This window comes from Cervus elaphus, chromosome 14 (genome assembly GCF_910594005.1).
Source record: "Cervus elaphus chromosome 14, mCerEla1.1, whole genome shotgun sequence".
NCBI lineage: Eukaryota > Metazoa > Chordata > Mammalia > Artiodactyla > Cervidae > Cervus > Cervus elaphus.
The window spans coordinates 62381559-62394370 of NC_057828.1; the positions used below are offsets into that span (position 1 = coordinate 62381559).

Consider the following 12812-nt stretch of genomic DNA (forward strand, 5'->3'; position numbering starts at 1 on the left):
TCTAGTTTGATAATACCAAGTGTCAGTGGGGATATGGAGAAACAGGATACCTCATACGCTGCTTGTGGGACGAAACCTCTTTGGTGAGCTTTTGGCAATATGGCTTTACTTGACAAAATGTACCGCTGATAATTCTGGAGTTCCACCTCTATAGACGTATTTTAGAGAAACTCTTAAACATGTGCACATGAAGACATACAAATGACACATACTTTACAGCATGGTTAAAAACTGGGAATAAATTAACTGTCTATCAATAGGAGAATGGATAAATAAGTTGAGATTGATACTTATACAGTGGAGTAATATGTAGTAGAAAAAACAAACAACCAAGATTTAGCTCACCCATGCAACATGGATCATTTTTGGAACCCATCATGTTAGGTGAAAAAAAAATCACATTGCAGAATGATATTTCAGATACTGCCATATGCCTAATTTTAAAAAAGGGGTAGGTGTGGTGGGCTCTATTCAGAATGCCTTTCTTATAGTAGTCCATTTGTTTTCACAACAGACTGGAGCATAGAAAAGTAACTTGCCTACCAAATAGGTAGCCTGTAATGAGAGGAGCCAGGATTTGAAATCCTGGCAGCCTAGCTTCAGACTTCAGTATCCTAACTCTTAACTACTATATCATGAACATTATCATATATTCGTACATATAAACAAGTTTGTTTGAGATACTATATAGCGTAATGATTGATAGATCAACTCTGTGTGCTATTTTACAGATGATGTGTATAATGTTATATCTACTTGATAAAGTTTTGTGAAGTTTAAATGGCTTAAAATAATTAGAACGGTGCCTGCCGCGTAGTAATTGTTTGGTAAACATTAAAACTTTTAGTTTTAGTAGAAGAAAAAGAAGAAAACTTTTTTAGAAAAGATACATATCACCCCTCAGATAGTAATGCAGAAAATTTAATTTCATATTATGAATTAAAGCCATGACTCCTTTAAAACCTCAAAGTTTATTTCAGATAGGCCCATGAGAGAAAGCTTAAACAGTCTTGATATCTTTTGGATTAACAAGTCAAGTCACTTAATAATGAAATTACAGAATAAAGTATAAAATAGAGTAGTAAAGTAATAGCATATGACTTAATTATTACAAAATTTATGGGTAAAAATAAACTTCCTATGCCAGGTTCACAACTCAAAGTGAATAGTTTCCCACCATGAATGTTTTAGAAAAAGTAGTTTCCTGTATTAAAGATTCATGGAGTTAAGGTTCCAAGTCAACAATTTTGGAGAAATTAAAGCAACCCTTTTTTAAACAGGATTTTTTGTTTTAATTTTTATTTTATATTGGAGCACAGTTGATTAACAATGTTGTGTTGATTTTAGGTATACAGCAAAGTGATTCAGTTATATATATGTATGTATCTGTTCTTTTTCAAATTCTTTTCCCATCTAGGTTATAACAGAATATTGAGCAGAGTTTCCTGTGCTGTACAGTAGGTCCTTGTTGGTTGTTTATTTTAAATACAGCAGTGTGTACACGTCAATCCCAAACTCCCCATCTATCCCTCCCCCAACCCCAGTCACACCTTTTGCCCCTGGTAATCAGAAGTTTGTTCTCTAAGTCTGTGAGTCTGTAAAACAAACCTTTTAATGTAACAGGAAAGCTCTTTGCCCTTCGTAGTAAACAAACTTTTGCAGAAATTCAACATTATTATTAAAAAAATATAAGTACAGATTTAATTTAATCTTTATTTTAACGTGTAGAATTACTAACCCTTTATTTATCCAACATGATATAAAAGCTATCTTGTGATTTGTCCTCTTGAAATACTTGAACACCAGTCTGACATTCTTTCAGGATCTTTTGTTAAATTGCTGATTGAAAGAAAATAGTGCAGAGGCAGCATAGGTTTTGGATCTTCTTGAAGTGCCACCTATAGAGAGTGAGTGAGTGTAGTTGCTCAGTCGTATCTGACTCTTTGCGATCCCATTAGCCTACCAGGCTCCTCCGTCCATGGAATTCTCCAGGCAAGAATACTGAAGTGGGTTGCCATTCCCTTCTTCAGGGAATCTCCCCCACCCAGGGATCAAACTCAGGTCTCCTGCATTCGAGGAAGATTCTTTACCATCTGAGCAACCAGGGAAGCCAAGCAGTTGGAAAATGAGGGAAGAAATCATAGGATAGAGAGGGAGCATCAAATTCTGCTCAAATCTCTGACTGACTATTGAATTGCACATGCCTGGGGCAGACTCACAGAAGCCTAGTAAGACTAAAAGAACTGAATCTCTTTCAGCTGTGGCTCACCACAGGGGTTCAGAATTTGAGTTTAAGGTTAGTCAGGTTAACTCCCTGCTAAAACTAAGCAAAAAGCAGTACTCTCAGAAGAATCGTAAAAGATCCCACAGTCTACAGCTTACCTATTACGATGTCCCAAATACAAATGAAAATTACTGAATAAACAAGAAAATGTGACCCTTGGTGAAGAGAAAAAGTAATTGATGGAAACTGATCCTGAGATAATGCAGATGTTGAAGTTAGCAAAAAAGGTTTTAAAGGAATTCTTAAAACCACATTAAAAAGAGTATAATGCAATATGTATTCATATTGAACAAATGGATAAGAAACCTCAGTGGAGAAAAAGAAACTAAAGCCAAATGATTTTCTAGAGCTGAAAATAAAATATCTGAAGTAAATTCACTGCAGTATCTTAAGAACAAATTGGAAATGGCAGAAGAAAGCATCAGTGAACCCCAAGACAGATTGGTAGAAATGATCCATTCTGAAGAACAGAGAGAGAATAAATGAAAACAAATTTTTAAAAAGCAGAACCGGGGGACTTTTGTGGTGGTTCAGCCATTAAGAATCCACCTGCCAGTGCAGGGGACACAGGTTTGATCCCTGCTTCAGGAAGATTCCACTTGTTGTGGGCCAACTAAGCTTAACTATGGAAGCCTTAGAGCCCATGCTCTGCAACAAAAGAGGTCACCTCAATGAGAAGCCTGTGCACCACAACTAGAGAGTAGCACCTGCTTACTACAACCCAAGAGAGCCTATGCACAGCAGCAAAGACCCAGCACAACCAAAAATAAAATAAACAAATTTAAAAAACAGAATCTGGGAGTTCCCTGGTGGCATAATATCTAGAATTTGGCACTTTCTGTGCTGTGACTTGGGTTTGATCCCTGGATGGGGACTGAGATACCACAAACTGTGCAGCATGGCCAGAAAGAAAAACAAATGCAGAATTGGAGAGACCTGTAGGACAGTATCAAGTGGTCTAACATGTATAATTGTGAGGAAAGAAAGATGGTAACAAAAATTTGAGAAAATAACTGTTGAAAATTTCATAAATTTTATGAAAGAGTTTACAGATTTAAGGAGCCCAGAAAAGCCCTCAAAATGAATACAGAGGAAATCTTATGTAAAATGTGTGGGTATATAAAAGACTTTCAATCAGTTAAGTCTGTGACTGTTTAAAGCAGAAATTACAACATTGTATAACTGGGTTTGTAACATACAGATTTAGTACCTGTGAAAACCATAGCATAATGAGTGGAGGGGCAATCAGTTCAGTTTGGTTGCTCAGTCGTGTCTGACTCTTTGTGACTGCATGGACTGTAGCACGCCAGGTCTCCCTGTCCATCACCAACTCCCAGAGTTTACTCAAACTCATGCCCATCGAGTCGGTGATGCCATCCAGCCATCTCATCCTCTGTCGTCCCCTTCTCCTCCCACCTTCAATCTTTCCCAGCATCAGGGTCTTTTCTAATGAGCCAGTTCTTCGCATCAGGTGGCCAAAATATTGGAGTTTCAGCTTCAGCATCAATCCTTCCAGTGAACATTCAGGACTGATTTCCTTTAGGATGGACTGGTTGGATCTCCTTGCTGTCCAAGGGACTCTCAAGAGTCTTCTCCAACACCACAGTTCAAAAGCATCAATTCTTCAGCGCTCAGCTTTCTTTATAGTCCAACTCTCACATCCATACATGACTACTGGAAAAACCATAGCTTTGAATAGACAGAGGGGCAATAAGCACATGGAACTATAGTTTGCAAGCTTCTTGTGTTTTTTGTGAAGTAGTACAGTAATACTGAAAAGTTAAGCGTATAGAGAACAATAAATAATGCAGAGTTATAGGTATAAAGGCACTAGATACATTAAAATGGAATTGTATAAAAATAATAAACTCAAAGGAAGACTAGGTTTACTGTTCAGCTCTTTTGCTTGAAAGACAACAAAGGAACAAATTTTGAGAGAAACAAAATCAGCAGAAATTAAATAGCAAAAAATGGTAGCCATATAGGATAAAATATTTGCAAACAATATGAACAGCAAGGGCTCAATTTCCAAAATATACAAACAACTCATGCAGCTCAATATAAAAAACAACACAATCAAAAAATGGGCAGGAGACCTAAACAGATATTTCTTCAGAAACATATAGAGGCCCAACAGGCACTTGAAAGATGCTCAACAGCACTGATTATTAGAGAAATGCAAATGCAATGAAGTATGACCTCACACCAGTCAGAATGGCCATCATCAAAAAATCTACAAATAACAAATGCTGGAGAGAGTGTGGAGGAAAGGGAACTTTTCTGCACTGTTGGTGGAAATGTAAACTGGTGGAACCACTATGGAGAAACAGGATGGAGGTTCCTTAGAAAACTAAAAATAGAGCTACCATATGATCCAGTGATCCCACTCCTAGGCGTATATCCAGAGAAAACCATAATTCAAAAAGATACATGCACCGCACTATTTACAGTAGCCAAGATATGGATGCAGCCTAAGTGTCCATCAACAAATGAATAGATAAAGAAGATGTGGTGTATATATATATACACACACACACTCAGTGGAATTACTCGGCCATAAAATAAATAATGCCATTTGCTGCAACGTGGATAGACCTAGGGATTATCATACCAAGTGAAGTCAGTCAGAGACAAATATCATATAACACTTCTGTGTGAAATCTTAAGACGTAAGTGAACTTCTTTACAAAACAGAAACAGACTCACAGACATAGAAAATCTGTGGTTACCAAAGGGGAAAGGGAAAGAGGGATATATCTGGGATTAAAAGATGTATACTAATATATATGAAATAAGTAAACAACAAGGATCTACTCTATAGCACAGGGAACTGTATTCAATATCTTGTAATTACCTAAAAAGGAAAAGAATCTGAAAAAAAAAAATGTATATGTGAAATGAACCATTTTGCTATACACCTGAAAGCAACACAACATTGTAAAGCAACTATACTTCAATTTAAATAATGGTGTCTGTAAATCCACTTATATTAATAATTTCATAAATATAATGGAGCATCTATTAAAATTAATGAAGTTATGAGATATAATGAAAAAGCAGAATGCAACTAAATGTTGTCCATAAGAAATATACTATTAGTAGAAAGACATAAGTTGGTTGAAAGTAAAAGATGAAAAAGATATATATATAATAAGCATAAAAGAACTAAAAAGACTAAAAAAAAATCAGGTAAAGGAGACTTCAAGGCAAAGTGTATTATCAGAGACAGAGAGACATTTTGTAAGAATAAAGGATTAATCAGGAAGACACAGTGGTCAAATGTGTATTCACCTAATAATGCTTTAAGATAAATGATCTAAAAATTAACAGAACTAATTATGAATTAACTCCCACAATTCTAGGGATTTTCTCTTTCTGGCAATTGATAAAATAGTCAAAAAAATGAATAAGGACTTGGAAAATCTCTATCCATACTCTCTATCATCTTGATCTGTTGACTTTTATAGAACACTATACCCAACAACTGCAGAATACACATTGTATTCAAGTACACATGGAAGATACATTTGCCAAGACAGGCCATGTAGTTGGTTATAGAATAAGTCTAAACAAATTTCAAAATAGTGAAATCTTAGAGTATGTTCTTTAAGATGGAATTAAATTACAAATCAATATAATAAGTTCCCTAAGTATTAACCCTCCAGAAAATTTGAGAATTAAATAGTTCTCTTCCAGATAACTTACTGCTTTAAATTGAAGTATAGTTGATTTGCAATGTTGTGTTAGTTTCTGGTGTATAGCACAGTTATTCAAATATATATATATATATATATATATATATATATATGTATACTTTTTCATATTCTTTTCTATTGCTAAAATATTGAATATAGCTAAATGATTTATTAAAGATAGAATAAGGGAAATTTTAAAGTATTTTCCATTGATATTGAAATATAACATATCAAAAATTGTGAGATGCAGCTGAAGCAGTGCTCAAAGGGAAATTTATAGCTTTCAAATGCCTAAATTAGAAGAAAAGAAAGGTATAAAATCATCATTGACCTAAAGGTCTACCTGAATAAGTCAGAAAAAGGAGGAATGTCTACGTAGAAAACCCTTTAGACACCACCAGAAAATTACTAGAGCTAATCAATGAATATACTGAAGTTGCAGGATATAAAATTAATACACAGAAATCCCTTGCATTCCTATACACTAACAATGAGAAAACAGAAAGGGAAATTAAGGAAACAATCCCATTCACCATTGTGACAAAAAGAATAAAATACTTAGGAATAAATTTACCTAAAGAAACAAAAGACCTGTATATAGAAAACTATAAAACACTGATGAAACAAATCAAAGATAACACAAATAGATGGAGAAATATACCATGTTCATGGGTTGGAAGAATCAATATAGTGAAAATGAATATGCTACCCAAAGCAATCTATAGATTCAATGTAATCTGTATCAAGCTACCAGCAGTATTTTTCACAGAACTAGAACAAATAATTTCACAATTTTTATGGAGACACAGAAAACCTTGAATAGTCAAAGCAATCTTGAGAAAGAAGAATGGAACTGGAGGAATCAACCTGCCTGACTTCAGACTATACTACAAAGTTATAGTCATCAAGATGGTATGGTACTGGCACAAGGACAGAAATATAGATCAATGGAACAAAATAGAAAGCCCAGAGATAAATCCATGTACCTACCGACACCTTATCTTTGACAAAGGAGGCAAAAATATACAATGGAGAAAAGACCATCTCTTTAACAAGTGGTGCTGAGAAAACTGGTCAACCACCTATAAAAGAATGAAACTAGAACACTTCTATCTCCATACACAAAAATAAACTCAAAATGGATTAAAGATCTAAATGTAAGACCAGAAACTATAAAACTCCTAAAGGAAAACATAGGCAGAGCATTCTCTGACATAAATCACAGCAGGATCCTCTATGACCTACCTCCCAGAGTAATGGAAATAAAAGCAAAAGTAAACAAATAGGGCCTAATTAAACTTAAAAGCTTTTACACAACAAAGGAAACTATAAGCAAGGCAAAAAGACAGCCTTCAGAATGGGAGAAAATAATAGCAAACAAAGCAACTGACAAAGAATTAATCTTAAAAATATACAAGGAAAACCCACCACAAAATTGTGAAGTAATTAGTCGCCAATTATAATAAATAAATTTTTAAAAAAAGGAGGAATGACATAAAGTCAAAATAGTAGGAGAAAAGAAATGATAAAAACAAGAATAGACATTAATAAAATAGCAACAATTAAGAAAGCCAGTATTGATTCATTGCAAGATCCCAAAATTGATGAACCGTTAGCTTCTTAAATTAGAAGAAAAGAGGGCACAAATACCAATGTCAGGAAAGAGTTTATATCATTATCATCTTACAGATGTTAAAAGGACAATAAGAAAATTTTATGAACAACTGTGCCTGTCATTTGACAACTTGATGGAATGGAAAAATTCCTCACAAGACACAAATTACCCAACTGAGACAAGATGAAAGAAAATCTGAATATCCCTGTATCAAAGAAATGAATTTTTGTTATTTAAAAACTATAAAACAAAAAGACTTCTCCACAAAGGAAGGGAGAAGAAGAAAAAAATTCCAGGCCCGTATGGTTCATTGGTGAATTCCATCTAACTTTTAAGGGGGAGATTTTAATAATCATACATTCTTTCTCTCATAAAATAGAATGAGTTGGGAGTATTTTCTATGAATACATTATCCTGCTACCAAAACTTGACATAGACATTACCAAAAAAACCCCAATTAGATCATGTTTATGATAACATAGGATAAAAAATATTACAAAATACTAGTAAATTTAATCCAGCAGTATGTAAACAAGAGGATATCTTCCCCCCAGCAATACAAAGTGGGAGTAACGTCTCAAAAGGAGCTGATATAGTTTACCTTGGTAACAGAATAAGGAAGAAAGTCTTAGGGTCATTTTAGTAGATGCAGAAGAAGAATTACCAAAATTTAATACCCATTTGCAATAAAACTCTTAAATAGGAATAGAGCTTCTTCAGTCTGATGAAAGATAGCTATGAAAAACCTATACTTGTCATACTTAATGGTAAAACAGTGGAGACTTTCCCTCTAAAATCAGCAAGGCTACTATGTCCATTTGCACTGCTTTAATTCAGTGTTGTACTGGAGGTCCTAGACAGTGTAATAAAATAAGAAAAAAGGTACAAAAACTTTAAGTGAAATGCTCATTATTTGTAGAATACATGATTGTCCGCATAGAATATACTAAGGAATCCATGAAAATCTACTAGAAGTAATAAGCGAATTTATTAAGGTCAAAGATAAAATATTAAAAAATATATGTTGTATTAATTATATAGATTAACAATAAAAATAATATAATATGTACTCAGTTGCTCAGTCATGTCCGACTCTGTGACCCAATAGACTGTTGCCCACCAGCACCTCTGTCCCTGGAGTTTTCCAGATGAAAATACTGGAGCGAGTGCCATTTCCTACTCCAGGGGATCTTCTTGACTCAGGAATCAAACCCATGTCTCTTGCATCTCCTGCATTGGCAGGAGGATTTCTTTACCACTATGCCACCTGGGAAGCCCAGTATAATATAGATTAGTATAAAAATCTACTGTATTTACATGTGTAGACAGCAAACAATTGGAAAATGAAATTTTTAAAATTAAATTTACAATACTGTCACATTACTTGGAAATAAGTCTAACAAAAGAAACATAAGTTATGCATCTATAATGAAAAATACTAACATTGTTGAAATTTAAGAAAACTAAACAGCTGTAACATTCATGGGTAAGAAGTCTTAGTATTGTTATTCATCTATAGAATGTTTCATCCTCATCATAATTCTTATCAGATATTTGTAAATATTGACAAATCCATGAGTTTGTCATTATGAGAGTGCATAAGGAGTTCAGTTCTTACACACTCAAGTGATTTTTAACAAAAGTACCAAAGGGAATTCAGTGGGGACATGATATTTTTTTCAACAAATGATGCTGGAACAATTACTTATATAGGGCAAAAACAAATCCCAACCCCAACCTCACACCATGTACAAAAATTAGAGTTATATCTTAGACCTAAATGAGAAAAATAAAAAATTAAACCTCCTAAAAGAAAACTTTGTTTACAAACTGGGGATATTTAAGAATTCCTTAGGACATAGAAAACAATAGTCATTTAAAAGAAAGTTGATGAGACTTTATCAAACTTTTACTGTTTAGGAGCCTTCATGTAAACTGAACAGGCAGACCACAGACTGGGAAGAAGTATTTACAGTCATACATCTGAGGAAAGACTCATATCTAGAATACATAGGGAACCTTATATAGCTAGCTCCATTGTAGAAAGTCAAATAACTCCATTAAAAAAATATTTGAACAGATACTGCACAAATGTAGATGTATGAGTGATTAATAAACATAAATGCTAGTAAACTCATATATTTTTGTTGCACGTATAAAATGGTACTACTTTGGAAGATGTTCTGACAGTTTGTTAAAGAGAAGTATATATTTGTCCTTTGATACAGAGTTATACTCTCAGGTATTTACTTGAGAAATCAAAGCCTATGTTACCCCAGAAGACTTGTACAGTTATATTTGAAACAGCTTTATGCTTAATAGCCAAAACTGGAGACAACCCTATTATTCATTAGTATGAAACTGAATAAGGAAATTGTATATTCTACAATGAAATTATTCAACATTAAAAATAAATCAGCTTGTGATAGATGAGCCAACACATCAATAGATGAATTTGAGAAACATTTGCTGCTGAACAGAAAGTGTACATTGTAGGATACCTTCTATGTGAATTCCCAGGATAGCAAAAGCTCATTTATGGTAGAAAAAGAGAGGAGTTTGTCTCTGGGAAATAAAGAACTTGCTGAAGTGATGGAGATGTTTTATATCTTAAATGTGGGTTTGGGGTATACAATTTTGCATTTATTATAGCTAATTGAATGGTAAACTTAAGTTTTGTGCAATTCACTGTATGAAAGTTTTACCAGGAAAAAACTAACAGATATTGAACTCAGTTAATTATGTGCATACTGACATAGTTTGGGATAAAGTGTACTGACATCTACAGCTCCTGTTGAAATGCATGAAAAAGATAAGATGACTTGGTAGGTAGATGGATATAAAGATAATAAAGCAAATATAGCAGAATATTAAAAATTATATAATCTGGGTGGCAGATGTTCACTGTTCAAGTCTTTCACCTTTTTCTGTGTTTAAAAGTTTTTCATAAGAAAATACTAGGGAAAAAAAGGAACAAAAAGGAAAGTAACAGGTATTGAAAACAGGCAGATAAGAGTCAACATATGAAATAAAACCAAGATGAAACAGAACAAATACTGAGTATATACTCAAATATAATTTGAGTACTTTAGTATAATTTAACTAAACTTTATTGAAGTGGAAGACTTGAAATTATATATTGAAAGAGCACACTCATACATGAGAATATCAACCAAGGATGATTGACATTACTGGACTTAAATAATCCTTTGAGCTTCTAAACAAATGAACAAATGACTTATAAGGGAGACAAAATTACGTTATAGACATTTTCATAGCAGTGTTTGGAGGAAAAGAAATTTTAAAAATTAACATGTTTTAAACACTCAAGGAAAGAAAATGTTAGCCAAGGATTTTATGGCTAGCAAAATCGACTTTCAACTATACAAAATTAGACAAGCTATTACCATCATGCAAGAATTTAAGTATCATTGTTTCCCTGACTGACCCTCAGGGAATCAACTGAAGGATGAACTTCAAAGAACCAAAATCACTAGAGGGACAGCAGCAAAAGAACTGAATGTGAGTGCCACTCGTAAGACTAAGACCAGATGGCGGTTAGAAAAAAGAGAATACAGTCTGTAATGGCTGTAGGCTGTTGTTCAGTTGCTAAGTCATGTCTAACTCTTTATGACCCCGTGGACTGTAGCATGCAGGCTTCCCTGTCTAGCTAAGTGTGTGTGTACACACACACACACACACACACACACACACACACACACACACACACACACACACACACACACACACACACACACACACACACACACACACACACACACACACACACACACACACACGGCTATATACTCTGACAGTATAAAGGACAATTACATAAAATGACTGGGAAGGGATAACCATAAACAAAAAATGTCAACTGCTTTTATTAATTATACTGGTGATGGTTTAAAAACAGTAGTACTGTTTTTCTGAGACTACTGAGTAATGTGATACAGAGCATGTTAATAATTATGGGATATATGGGGGTAATTATGAGATCACTTAAATGGTATGTGTAAGGATATTCTAACTGCATAAATTGAACCTGGAACATCTTATCATTCCAGACCAGCAAGGACTATTAAAGATTAGGTTCACATCAGGAGGACTTAGGAATCCACTTGAAGTGTTATTTCAAGTTTCACTAAGGATAATAATTGCAGTGGTTTGAAGCCCATCCAATATGTTTAATTTTGTGAGCTCATATGATGTTAAAAACTAATTGGTTATCATGGAAGATGATGGAGAACTAATTCATTTTCTTAAAAAATGGTAAACAAAGAGAAAGAACCAGTCACTTATCCTGGCTTTCCTGAATGAACTGGTAGGACTGGGTAACCAAATAACAGATTGAGGGGACCATATCTCTATGAAATATTCCAACTGAATAATAAAAAAGAATCAATAGAGTTAGAATATCACTATATTAAAACTCTCAATGAATAGTAAATCAGGCATTGACCAGTAATGGCTCCAATAACAACACCAACATAGAGACAGCTAGATATTATGTGTTCCTCTTTTTAGAATATGACATCACCAATAGTTTTGTCAAAGGGATGGAGCATGAGCCTGATCAAGTGTCTGGGTCCAGCTACCAATTTGCAAAAAATAGAATTTGCACTATGAAAATGTCATCTGCAAAATCTACTCTGAGGAAATTAAATCATGTAATATATTTGAAGGCATAAATATAAACTCTTAGGAAAACATAAGATAACTAAAATGGATTGGAGATGGAAGAGAGTGGAAGTAGAAATAAATGTCAATTGCTTCCTTGCTTACGGTGGGAGTATATAGAGAAGATAGCATAACAAAGGCATTAGGGCAATGTGTCTGATATATCAGTTGATGGACTAAACTAATTTACTACAAGATTCTGAGGATCACAAAGCAAAACTCAACTATGTTTCATGTACTGATTTGGAAATGTCTCTGTATTAACTCATTAAAAAATACAAGTGTAATCTATTATGTTGAAGGATGATGTACATTCAAGTTTTGACAATTTCTGGCAAGTTTCACAATCTACTGGTGATGGTTTCCACACAAAACTCCTAGTAGTGGTTACCTCCAAAGAGGTGCTCTCCTGGTCAGCTGAGAAATGGGAGTGGACTGGAAACTTAGTTTTTGCTATATACCTTTAAAAAACTTCCGAATGTCACTTATTCAAAAAATTAATAACTTATATTTAAAAAAATCCTTCCCAACCTAGTCT

General features: G+C 34.1%; 1 protein-coding gene across 3 annotated transcripts in view; it reads left to right on the top strand.

Annotated features, from left to right (window-relative positions):
- Positions 1–12812, top strand: part of TDRD5 (tudor domain containing 5) — a 101327-nt gene that overhangs the window by 53863 nt on the left and 34652 nt on the right. The window lies entirely within an intron of this gene.